At 37.1% G+C, this 12205-nt stretch overlaps 1 protein-coding gene across 2 annotated transcripts in view; it reads left to right on the top strand.

Moving 5' to 3' along the window:
- The window catches only part of DTNA (dystrobrevin alpha), a 453431-nt gene that overhangs the window by 33013 nt on the left and 408213 nt on the right, over nt 1–12205 (top strand). The window lies entirely within an intron of this gene.

The raw sequence follows: 12205 nt of genomic DNA, 5'->3' as shown, positions 1-12205 counted from the left end.
CTTTCAACCTCACCAGTACTAAGCATTAGCATTTTAATACTTGACATAACAGTTTACATTTTTATGTTGTGGCTTATGCTTACATTTCTTTAAACAAGATAAGGTTGAACATTTTTTCAGTGTTTTGAGGATAGTTAATTTACTCTGTGATTTGCCTCCTACTCTGCATTTTTCTACAGGGTGTATCTTTTTGTTGTTGCTTTATAAAAACTTTATATATTAAGGAGTTAAATTTTGTTATGCATGTTTCAGTCACTTTTATCATGTTAAAATGTATTCTTTTCTTTTGTCTTTTACTATCAGATTTTATTAATTATGAAATAATGTTGAATTTTCAGTCTGTTGAGATGATTGTGGCTTAATTAATCTTTTTAATATGTAGAAATGTATTAATCAACTTCCCACTTGCTTTCTTTTATTTTGTTAATGAAACATGACATACGGGGAACAAATGGAGACATAAGGGGAACTCTTACGTCTCAAGCATCTTGGCCACTGTCTGCAAAGTCAATATTCTGGGGCTGCTGTGTTTGTTTTTGACAACAGTCAAGTCTTCTAGGGCTTTGAGTAATTACCAAATGTGCGAAATATTTGAATGATCCTGCTGATGGTTGTTCTGATCCTTCTTCACTGCATTCTCTATCAATTCCATTTAGAGATTTTAAAACAATATCCCTGCTTAAGGGAACTTTTAGTACTTTTGTTGTTTTACAAACTCAGTGGGTGACTGCCAAAATAACAGCGATAAATAAAACTCTGTAGTAAATTGCTGTGCTCTGTGGATGCATTGTATGAAAACACCCTCGTGAAAAAAATATTACATTTCATTTTGTACCACTATGCCTAACTTTGTGATTTTTCTTTCCCAACTGAAAATACTGAGTTCTTATTTTGACATGCTAGCAAACAGCACACCTTAATCCCTGTTTACATTTACCATTAAAAATTATAGATTTTTGCTTTTGGAACTGAACTTAATAATGCAATTTTAAAGTCTTCAGAACCAATCAAAAATCTCTTGAAATTAAGTTCACTTAAAGAAACCCAGAAAACCGCTCTCCTCATGAAACTTGGTAGGATATCATCTGACTCCTGTTATAAATAGCCTGTTTGAAGAGATAGCAGTAAGTTAAATTATGAAAAATTTTCCAAGTAATTTATATCCATTTCTGAATTTGGACAGGGCAGAATTATATATATATATATATTTTTTTATGGTGGCTGATGCTCTGTTATGCAAAGATAGTGTGCCTTTTCTGTTGTCAATGGTTTGCAGAAAAATTATACTTTTTAAGACTTTGAAGAGGCGCAAGATGATTTTTTTTAAAGGTTTATACATTGCTCAGAATCTAAGTGAAAAATATTCCAAGAAGCTGTGACAGCCCAGCCATATGTGTCTATAGAGGACTAAATTTCATCACTTGTGCAGAGAGCCTTGCACTCAATAGCAAGTGAGTTTGGGGCATCCTGGAGCTAGATATAAGAGATGAATTCTATCATAGATTGGATGACAGCTACATTTCTAAAACCCACTAGTTCCTTAATTCTGTCTTGAGGCCAGAGAAAAGGAAACAATTAAATTCAACACATACCCAAGGTGACACATTTTTGAAAGGAATCGAATTTGATGTCAGCTTTATAGTACATGGGGAAATAATCACTCTCAGAAGTAGAGTTCTCTGTTGCTCAGTCCTCAAAGTCTGCATGAATCCCCAAAGAATAATGAGCAAAGTGAGACTGAATAAGTACTCTACTCCTTAAGACATCAAGGTGTCTGGTAGTGTAGACAGATCAATAGCATTTGCTTCTCCCTTTCCAGAAAAAAAAAAAAAAAAAACAGCAGTGAACCTCTAGGGCAGGGATTGTCATTCCTCCACCAGCCTCTCCCTTTCCTCTCCCTTTCTGTCTTTTCTCCATCACAGATCCTCCTTTATCACCTCTGCTGCTCTTGCAGCATCTTCTGTCTGATTCCTAGAGTTTATCAGTGCCTAACTTACACTTTTCTAAATGTGATCTATCCCCATTTGAGGGATTTTAGACTGTTGGTACATAAGTTTTATAAAAACATTGTGAGACCAGAGGTTCCTCATCCTTCAGATCTTTTGTTGAAAGAGACTCTATTCAGTAGTCATATTGTTCTGTAGTGGGCCTTTCCACTATTCAAAGAAAACCACTCCTCAGACATACAGTGGAAGAACTAGAGATAAATAATTCCTCAATATAGTTTGATTGATTCAGAAAGAGCCAAAAGGTTTTAGTGGAAACTAAAGAGAATGAGATTTCTAAGAATTCCCGTGGAATTATATTTGGACATAATGAAAACAGAAAAAGCAAAAGATTGACTAGCCAAGGTGCTACCAAGAATTTTAAATTATCTATGCATCTGTTTTCTCATTCATGCATTCATCCTCCCTGAGAAGAGGTTAATACCATCTCCACATCACAAAGCTGTAGCTAAGCTGTGTTCCCCCGAGGTCTAGCCCAGTTGCTCTTTATTGTAGATTACTAGGCATTGTAGGATTATGATGGTTTGTACTTCCTTGAGCTGAGCATTCCTTTGGAACACTGAGCCATGCTCTGTAGCAGAATGTTTGCTAGTAGAAAGGTTGATGACATGTGCTAAGAGAACATGACCCCACATGTTCTGGTTAAAAGCCGAATACCCATTATTCACTTGGGCTTTTATTGTTAGAGTCTTGAGAGATTAGCAAATCTTCATAAAATTTTGTTTCACACAGAAGTAACAGAGTACTTAAAGAGAAACGATTGTGATTTAATAACTTTTGTCTTCTTGAGAATGCTCTCCTTCCACTCTTTGAGGTAAGATTGATTGATTGAAAGTAGATTGAAGATAAAAAACTCTTAGATGGTAGTGCAGTGTTCCAGCTATGGGCAGGGACCCACGTGGACTGAACTCACAGCCCAGCATGTAACCCTTAATGGGTTGTGTGCTCTTGGGAAATTTTGCTTAGAAATGTTCACCTCTGAAAATGAGAATCATAACAGTGCCTACATCATAGGACCGTGGTGAGTATATGTATGCTGAATGCAAAATGCTGAGAAAAGTTCCTGGCACTTTTTCTAAAATATTTGCAATTATTATTAGAATTAACCAATAAAAGAAAACTGCTACATCTCTAGATTTAAATCATCAAAGAAATATATTAATTCTAATAATGAGAGTATGTAAAATTATAATTCTGTTGAGTGGACGTCATAGAGTTGATTCAGTCCCATGCAAACAATAGCTGACTCCAGCATAAGAAGTTCACACTTCTATTTATTTGAGGATACCCAATTTGTACTCTTTCTCATTCTTAACATTTTGATGTTTTTCTTAATGAGCAAGAGAAGAGATGCCATTTCTATGGAGGCTGTTTCTGTTCCTCAGTCTACTTTTTGATATAAAGTTGGAACATCATCTTGCACATGAATGTGGCTCTCATTGGCAAGGGACACTGGGATGATCTTTTGGCTCCAGACATTCAAATCTAGGGCAGGATTTAATGGAAGCCTTGCTCTTCCTGCTATTTTTCTCAGGCTTATCACTTTTTAAGCATTTGGTCATAACATTTCCTCTCTTCTGTCTCTACACCTGTTCTTTCTGTGTCTCTCCCATATAAGTACACATGGTATATATGGATACATGGGCATGTGGTGTGTTTGTGCATATGTGTGTGCATGTTGCCATACCAGGATCTAGTAGTTAAGTTCTTTCTCCTAAAGCAGAGCAGCAGTCAGACTGATTAGACAGGAACTCGAAAGGTCATTTAGGCAAATCCTTTTATTTCAAGTAACCCTTCCCACAAACCAAGGGGAATTGTCTACTCATCAAGAAATAGATTTTTTTTCTATCTTCCCTTAGTCCTGTACAAAACTGTATTTTTAGTGGTTCACCAGATGCTGCCAACAATTATAAAGAATGGCATTTTAATAGTAGACATTATTGATATAGACAGAAACCTCAGTGAAACAAGACAATGTTTCATTTTGTTTTTGTTCAAGGCCCTGAGCTTCCTACAAAAAAGGTGAAATCATATAAATGGCAAACAAATCTATATTTGGAGTGAAGACACATTGTTACTAGCTTAATTTCTCTGGTTTTTGACTTGCATATTTGACCTATCATTTTTAGAAGTTATTTTCACTGTAAATAACAAAAATAAAAGCCTGGAAAAGTATTTCTGTAGCATCAATTGCATCATCCAAGCTCAGAGAAAAGTCATTGGTAAGACAGAGTTTGGAGCACCCAATTTTCAGTTATTAAACTGTTACTTAAACCACTAAACCAGGATAAGTAAATGCAGATCCTGCAGTCAAACAAAATCCCAAGCTGCTTGAGCCTCTTATCGAGTTCGACAAAGTCACCTCTTTGGGGGAAATTCTTTGTGAATTCCTTCTTTATGTAAAATGACTTAGACCCCTGTTGTCCACTGAAAATGCTTTTATACCCAGCCTTTAATCAGAGGATTTGCAAGATGAGTGTTTTCTCTTTTTGGAGCACACAAAAATATTAATATACTTGCTACTGTGATTAATTTATTATTTAATTCCATGTCTATTTCCTCATGTAATGAATTAGAGTCTCCATGCTTCTGTCTAAGAAACCCATTTGTTTCTAGTATATGGTTGCTGTGAAAGCATGCCCTTGAAACTTGGATTTCCTCCACAGCTATTATACATTAGATAAGACCTCGAAATTAGACAATTGACTGAACTGAGGGAACTTATGGCAAATTTATTAGAATTGACTATGAAAGTTTCTCAAAACCAAAGAAGAGCATTAACTTCATAACCTGGAGTTTGTTCCATCAAAAATTCTAGAATTGTCAATCCAGCTGGTAGTGCTAGAGGAACAGTTATGGGTTAGTCATAGCAGCTCGTACAACAGGGAATGGATAGAAAGCAGAACACAGAAGTCTTAGTAAATATAAATCATAGAGATAGTGCCTTGTTAGTTTACCTTGAGAAGCTCCAAATACACTAATTTATTTTCTTCTGATTTAAATAAAGCTAAGTAAGTGATGATTTATACTCTGGGTAACTGAAGAGTTTTAGGTAATCTTTCTAAAAGAAAAACATCATCCAGAATTAGTACATTCATGCCATGCTGCATAATGAGATCAATCTTCATAGGTGCAAGGCCTAGTAAATTGTCTACAAAAAATGTCTTTCCACCATCAGGATTTGTTGTAGCCCTTACATGAATTACCAATTGGGTAAATACTTCTGTTTTGAACTTGAGTCTTTATTTTCCTTGAGAAGTTAGAAAACAGAGAATATGGCTCAAACTTGAACTGATGGTTGAAAGCTTTGGGTCATTTTAACAAATTGCTGCATTTCCATGGTTGATGGCTGTGGCAGAATTTATTTTGTCACACCCAGTACCTATGACTCTGGCTTCCCTCGTGGCTCAGTTGGTAAAGAATCTGCATGCAATGCAGGAGACCTGGGTTTGATCCCTGGGTCAGGAAGAGCCCCTGGAGAAGGAAATAGCAACCCACTCCAGTACTCTTGCTTGGAGAATTCCATAGATGAAGGAGCCAGGCAGGGTACAGTCCATGGGATCGCAAAGAATCAGACATGACTGTGTGACTAAGTTTTACTTCTACCCAGTACCCAATCCCAACCCTACTCACTTACCTGTCCCTATACTATAGGCTGTAAAGTTTATGGATTGTCTTTTCTAGTCTCCCTTGTAAGTATGGGTGACAATGTGACACAGTTCTAACCACTGAGAGGTAGGTGGTTGTGCACTGGCAGTGCCTCGGCTCCAATTCCTTTCCTCCTGCTTGGATCAACAGCAGAATGAGTGGAGCAGCAGCAACCATCATGACACCATAAGGAAAAGACTTTGAGAGATATTGCATCCAACACGTTTGAACAACTAAACTCGATCTGGTGATTGCCTGCATCTAGAATCCTTGGTATCTGAATTTTTGAACTCTGTATACATATATAGATGTCTCTATAGGTGAAGGCCTCTGTCCTTCATCCTACTAAATAGAATGGAATAACTTCATCATCAGAAGTACTGATTCACTTGTTCATTCATTATTCATTACATTATAGCATATGACTGAAGTCAGCATACAATATGGCTAGGTAAAATAAATTTTTAATAATGAGAATTACAGGGCAAAGAGAATATAATGGTAGAAAAGTGAAATAAAGCCAGGAAAACACAAAAATGTATCTAAAAGTTATATATATATATATATTTTTAGAGATTAAACAAAAATTTGGCTCAAATTCTAGCATCCAGTGCAAAGGAGTATACATAATGAATTATACGATGTACAGTGTCCATGAGAGAGAAACAAACCGGTTGCTTAGCAGAGGGCTGACTGCTGCTGACTAGGAAGTGATAGAGATATTTCCCCCATGGACCATCACAAAGTGGTCATTGTGTCTCATAGGGAACAAAACCTTCAACTGTTTTCATACAGTTACATGTTTTATAGGCCTTTTTGTTTTTTTCTTGGACTGTCTCTTAATATATGCTGATGTTATCTGCCAAATTGCACTTTAATAAAAACAACTTTATAAGTCACCAGTAGGATACAATATCAATTCATTTTGCTCTAAAAGTCTAGTTTAGTCCAGAGTATAGCCAGGAGTATTCAGGAAAATGGAATGTGAGAATGTGATCAGAAAGTACCACCTTCAGTAGTCTCTGTCGACCAAAGTTTGGTAGCTATTAACAGGTGCTGAGTCACAAAATGTTTATCGTTGGTTTCTACCGTATAGTAAAGTGCATCAGCTATACATACATCTCCTCTTTTGTTTTAGATTTCTTTCCCATTTAGGTCACCACAGAGCACTTGAATAGAGTTCCCTGAGCTGTTTGATAGGTTCTCATTAGTTACCTCTTTATACCTAGTATCAATAGTATGTGTATGTCAGTCTCAATCTCCCAATTCATCTCACCTCCTTCTTCCCCAGTTGGAGTCCATATGTTTGTTCTATATGTCTGTGTCTCTATTTCTGTTTTGCAAATCAGATAATCTATACAATTTTTCTAGATTCAGCATACAAAATATTTTCAATAAATGTAACTATGAGGGCTTTCCTGGATTCTCTGAAAAGACAGATAAGATGGCATGTTCCTTTCACACTCTGAGGTTATAAATGAAGGCAAGAGATGTATAAATCCCTCTAAGCCACCTTATCCTTGAGAAAATACTTGTTGATCATGGTGTTTGGGACTCTTGCTCATGGAAGTTGGAGAGTGACTTGGTTGGCCAGCCCACTGTCTTCCAGGGCAGAGCAAACTCCCACAGTGGCCAATCAAAGCCTGATTCCCAGAACAAGGATGTGAGCATCATCTAAGCTAATATATCCTAGTTTTGGAATTTAAAAAATGATGACGTTTTAATAAAAACAGTAAGTCTTTTTAATGGACCATTTACTCTTGTTCCTCTTGTGTTCATGCTTCATCAATCTAGGCGTCTTTCTCTTTCAAGAGAAATGAAATCCTGATTAAGTTGTGTCATATTCATAACTTGAAATCTGTCTCCAACATCATGTTCAGTCTCTTCCCACCAATACCCTTCTTTTTCTTCATTTGCCCTATCTTCACATCCACCCAACCGCTCATCTCTGCTTTTTTATTATATTATCATACATGGAAAAGCAACCTGAATAATTCTATTAATATATACCACTACTACTAATAATAGCTAAATTACTGGGGATTTACTAAGTACCAAATCTTTGCTAAGCTCCTCTACGTATATTAAGTCATTTAACCTGTGTAGTAATGCTATAAAGATAACGATCTTTATCCCAGGTTTTTTGACACGGAAGATTTTGGAAGTCACGTTAAATAGTAGAACCAAAATTCAAATCCAAGCTATCTTATCCAGCACTGTCATTCTTAACCATTCTGCTTTTAGAAGTCCAGCTGACAAAGTATAGAATAAAAGTTCTTTGCCCCCGTTACCAAGGAATCAGCAGAGAATGGCTCCTTCTAGAATGTCAGCAGCCCCTGGTCTCCCTCCGTCGGCCTGACCTCTGCTGTGTCCCTCTCTCAGATCACAGTCTACAGCATATTTCAGATGTCTGGTTGAACATTTCTGTGCAATCATACAGCAGCTAGAACTTGTGCAATTTGTTTTTCTAATGCTTTCTCATTATGGAAGCTCCTGGAAAGCCACTGATACAAGGTAGAGGCGATTACACGGTCACTTAGGTCAAATCCTGAGTCTGAATGGAACCACAGTATTAACACTGAAGGACACATGAGAAACGCGGTTTGGTTACAAGTCTCTGCCTCTGCGTAGAAGTTGTATGTTTCCACTCTGAGTGTAATTTATGATGCTTTGGAGGCATCATGAGCTTACACTAGTGAAACCATCAGAGGACTGATGGTCAGGAGATAAAGATTCCAGTCCAGCTCTCCCAGGCTGTCTCTGTGACTTTAAACTGGCCTTTGTTTCCTCATCTCTCTCAGAAATACTCATGACTGCTGGGACTTCCCACTGCATTAGTGTTGTGAAGACATGATTAAATAAGCTATTTTTTCCTTTGAAAATGTGAAACTATGCTATAAGTAAATGATACAAAAGCATTTTACTCTCTTCTGCCTTTTATCTGCACAGCCATTATCTAGATTATAACTCTCTGCTCTTTTTTTTTTTTTTTTTTGCTATCACTTTATTCATTGGGCTATACTCTGTTGGGTTGGCCCAAAAGTTCTTAAGATATACGAAAAAACCCCAACAAACCTTATGGTTAACCCAATAAGTAAATTATTCAACTCTGCAAATGTAAACACAAAATGCTTACTAATTAAGACTTCATAGTCAGAAAGTACAGAGCCATTTAAATACCTCAGTTTCGGTTCAGATTTTTTAATTCATCTAAAATTCCTTCATTGTCCTCTGTCCAATCGGGTAAGAATTCAGAGCCATTTCTAACTTGTCAGTTTCAAAGTAAGATAACACTTTGTTTTTATGAGTTTTGAATAGTCACATGGAAGGCTTTTCCCCCTTTCTGTTAAAAATCCTTTCCCTCAGAGTTGGAAAAAAACATGAATGTCTTCAGCCAAAGGGTTCAATCATTTGAGTAGAGGCTCTTTTAGGAAAGTGCCTGAAGATCACAAAGAATAAAAATGCCTTCTCAACCGTTTAATTCAACAAGCACTTACTGAGCAACTCCTAGGTGTCAGTTAATGTAAGAGCCCCTCTGGGGAACCCAAAGATGAATGAGACATGGCACCTGCCTTTTATTAGGGCACAGGCCAGTGGAAGAAAAAGACTCAGGCAGACATTACTCTCAAACAGGATCCACTAGTAACTGATCAGTGGAAGCAAGGAGTGATGTGAGGGAAGAAAAAGATTAATTCTCACTAGGGCATATTAGCAGGTTTTCCTGATGAGGGGGATCATTTAAGCTGTTTCTTGAAAAATGGTAACGGGACAGAAGGCAATTGCAGGCTGAGACAACTAAATAAGCAAAGAAAAAAAAAAAAAAGGTGCTGGGAGGGGGCTTTTTGAGGAAACATAAGGAGACAAATTGACTGGGTTCTAGAGCTTGGGAAGCTGCTAGAGGGCTCAATTCTGACTGCTTTATGGAGGGTTTGGAGGCCAGATTGCAACTATGGAATTTGGAATCCACCATGTGCAATAGGAGGCAATTGAAGGTTATAATATTTTATTCTCTCTCTCTCTCTTTTTTTTTTTTTTTTTTGCAATTAACACCTTGAAATGAAGCCTTGAGAATTCCCTGGAAGTCCAGTGGTTCGGACTCAGCACCGTCACTGCTGGCAGCTTGGATTCAATTCCTGGTTGGGGAAGTAGGATCCCACAAGCTCCATGTGGTGTGATCAGAAAAAAAAAAAAAGATAAAAATAAAGAATAAAGGCAACCTTTCTTTTTACGTCCCCCTCCCTGGTCCATGTTAATGCCCCTCCCCTAATGTCATAGAAGATTATGCATACCAAAAAAAAGAGTGTATAGCATAGTGTGTTAAAATTGCCTAGTCACTTATCTCTTGCTCTGCTAGGCTGGTAGCTCAGGTGGTAAAGAATCCTCCTGCAATGCAGGAGACCCTGGTTCAATTCCTGGGTCAGGAAGATCCACTGGAGACGGGATAGGCTACCCACTCCAGTATTCTCTGTCACTTACAGAAAGTGAGATCAAGGATGAACAACAGAATTTAAACCCCCAAATAATTGTTTATTGATCTATAATGTACTAGATGCTTTTCTAAGCACTTTACGCATGTATCAACTCATTTAATCTTGAAATAAGCCAAAAAATTGAGTGTCACTATTACCCACCTTTTACAGGTGAGGAAATGGAGGCCAGCAGAGATTGTATTATTTGCCCAAAATCATGCAGTGTCTAAGGGTTAGAGCCAGGATTAAAATCCTCACAGTCTAACCCAAGGAGCTGAGCTCTTCACCACTTTATATAATACTACTATATAATAACTTTATAATATACTCTATAATCCATAAATGAAGATCCTTTTGTTGGTGAAATGGTGTAGAAGATTTGAGGAGATGAGCAAAATGATAGGTTTTTATTGTCCCCAAATCTGGCTCTTGATAACAGACTCACAATCTCATTGATCTAAATGCACCCAGCAGGAGACGGTGATTCCTGCCAAGTGTAGTGGCCCCCATATCTGCTGTCTTCCACACTGATTAAGTATCAGCAATTAACCTCTGCTAAGTCTACTTAGTCGGTTAGTAGCTCTCCAACGTGTGTAACTGGGACCAGAGGGAAACCATCCACCAGTAAGAATGACTAAAACAAGCTTTTAGTACACCTCTCTGCAGGAATATCTTCAAAGACTCAAGTTTATGTGTTAAAATTTAATGACTCATTTACGGCACATATTTTCTGAAAATTCAGTCCTTTTCTCAGGAGGGAAAAAAAAAACAGAAAGCATTATAGTGAGAAAGAAAGAGACATCTGAAAAATGTAGCTGGTAAAAGCCTACACCATACAAGAAACAAAATATCTGTTCAATATGTAAATATCTGACTCTGTTCTGGACGTTATATTAAAACATCTTGATTGAGGCACTTTATGGTAACAGATGAAAGTCTGTTGACAGTTCTAAAAATAAGCCAACACTTTAGCTTTTCTGTGTTTCTTAAATTTGGTGAGACATTTTTGTTTGGATTCTGCAGGAGCAATTTAAATGGCTTTGAGAACTGAATGAATTTTAAAAAGAATGAAGATTTGCTTGGCTGCCAGTCTTCTAAGGACTTAACCCTTTGAAACTCAGTTTCCTTAGCTGAATGGGAACAGAAAGGACTTCAAAAACATATCCTCCATTGGATAATTAATTAAATAGTGCTTGAAGAAAATATTTTTATTCTAGAGAAATACTTGAAATATAAGCTGTTGTTGAGTTACAACAATTTATGCCCTTGGTAAACAAGCAGACTAAATGGAGGATACATCTGTTCACTGCTTTCCTGGTCATTACAGCCAGGACAATAAGATCTGTTAAATATATTCAAACAGAAGAGCTGGAGAAAATATATATAGATTATCCCTCCAAGGGTATTTGCACATGAGAAGAGGGTCAAGAATGGGTTAACTCATTTCCTTCCTCCTGCCTCCCTTCCATGTCTTCACTTCCTGAATACTGAGTGCCTCTTAGGTTGTGATATTGGGGATATCATTGGGGATAAAATGATTGTATCAGCCATATAGAAATTCCCTTTTCTCTTTCCCCCCATCCTATCAAAATTTGTGTTCTTGATGTCATGCTTTAGGAAGTGGGATTTCAGCTTTGTCCAAGGAGAGCTGCTTTCACTGAGGTTTTCCTTAACGCCCTTCATATTTTAACCGTTTATAAGCAGCAAATGTTTTGTGTTAGGCATTATGCAAAAAAAGCCAACTTTGACTGTAATTAAAGCATCCAATAGGTGAAGACTCTCCCAAGATATGTTTCAGTAATTAACCATCCATAATTAAAATGGAAAGTGAAAATAATGACAATTGACTCTCATATCAGTTGCAGTGAAATAATTTGTATGGTTGTATGTATCAGTGCTTCCAGAATTGACTTTTCCATTTTATTCCTTTATCCTTTTATTCCAGAACTTATTTCATCACTTTCCTCTTGGCCACAAGCAAACTTTAAGGACTAAGGATTAAATATCATTGGTTACCAAACCAATATCCACAAGAACTGCCAGCTTGCGAATTAGCTGCTTATCCAGTCCCTTTCTGTTTTC

This window comes from Bos javanicus, chromosome 24, assembly GCF_032452875.1.
Source record: "Bos javanicus breed banteng chromosome 24, ARS-OSU_banteng_1.0, whole genome shotgun sequence".
Taxonomy (NCBI): domain Eukaryota; kingdom Metazoa; phylum Chordata; class Mammalia; order Artiodactyla; family Bovidae; genus Bos; species Bos javanicus.
Note: the sequence above shows the minus strand (reverse complement) of the source record. Positions and strands in the feature narration are given on the sequence as shown.